Source organism: Tursiops truncatus, chromosome 6, assembly GCF_011762595.2.
Source record: "Tursiops truncatus isolate mTurTru1 chromosome 6, mTurTru1.mat.Y, whole genome shotgun sequence".
In the NCBI taxonomy this organism is placed as follows: Eukaryota; Metazoa; Chordata; class Mammalia; order Artiodactyla; family Delphinidae; genus Tursiops; species Tursiops truncatus.
This window is the reverse complement of record NC_047039.1, coordinates 66,803,731-66,805,005: the sequence shown is the minus strand read 5'-3', so window position 1 is coordinate 66,805,005 and position 1,275 is coordinate 66,803,731. Positions and strand designations below refer to the sequence as shown.

Below are 1,275 nucleotides of genomic sequence, written 5' to 3'. Positions count from 1 at the left end.
ATTTTTTGAAAGAGTTTATGAAGAATTTGTAAATGTTCAGTGGCATTCACCTGTGCTGCCCTATGGGCCTGCAGTTTTGTGGGAATGTTTTAAACTACAAATTCAATTTCTTTAATAGATAGGCTCTTCGGGTTATATATATTTCTTCCTTGGTAAGCTTGGGTAATCTGTGTCTTTCAAGAAATTTGCCCATTTTATCTAAGTTGTTGGATTTACTAGCATAAGGTTGTTCATAATATTTTCCCAGATTATTATTATTACACTTATGTGAAAAATCTCATGGGTAATTTGATAGGGATCACATTAAATCTGTAGATTGCTTTGGATGTCCTCTGAGGCATTTTATTTGCATGTGTGTATTACATCCCTAGAAAAAGATCCAAGTATTTTCCCTCCAGTGTGTTTTCGTCTTGCTTCTTCCTGGTCCATGATGCCAGCTGAGGTTGTCAGTACAATGAAAAGAAAGTGATGGGATGGGAGCACGTTATTCTGACATTTTTCTAGATCTTTGAGTTGCACGTCAAATCTGGGGCTGATCACAGTTATTTAGCCTGCCTATGAGGCTCACAACAATTTCCCCAGCCCCGTGATCATCGATGATTTCAAATTTGCCAATGTAACCATGATTCATCATCACAGTTAGAAACCTGACGATGACTTTGGAGCATGGCCTAATAAGAACCTGGCGTTTGCCTCTTTTTTTGGCATTGTTGATACTGTTGAGCGTATCAGCCAGGACATTCATGCACACCAATACGGCGGCACAGAAAGATGGTGGAAAGAGCAGGATGGCCATTTTAACAATATTCTTCCAATCCAAGAGCATGGGATATCTTTCCATTTCTTTGAATCATCTTCAATTTCCTTTATTAATGTTTTATAGTTCTCAGTATATAAGTGTTTCACCTCTTTGGTTAGTTTTATTCCTAAGTATTTTATTTTTGGGGGATGCAATTTTTTTTTAATATAAATTTATTTTATTTATCTTGGCTGCATTGGGTCTTCATTGCTGCATGTGGGCTTTCTCTACTTGCAGTGAGTGGGGGCCATTCCTCCTTGCAGTGCACGGGCCTCTCATTGCGGTGGCCCCTCCTGTTGTGGAGCACAGGCTCCAGGCACGCAGGCCTCAGCAGCTGTGGCTTGTGGGCTCCAGAGTGCAGGCTCAGCATTTGTGGCACACGGGCCTAGCTGTTCCGCAGCATGTGGGATCCTCCTGGAACAGGGCTCGAACCCCTGTCCCCTGCATTGGCAGTCAGATTCCTAACCACTGCGCCA

General features: G+C 42.0%; 1 pseudogene; it reads right to left on the bottom strand.

Moving 5' to 3' along the window:
• Positions 1 to 342: 342 nt before the first annotated feature.
• LOC101338880 (small ribosomal subunit protein uS8-like) lies at positions 343 to 796 on the bottom strand (annotated as a pseudogene).
• Between the last annotated feature and the right edge of the window lie 479 nt (positions 797 to 1,275).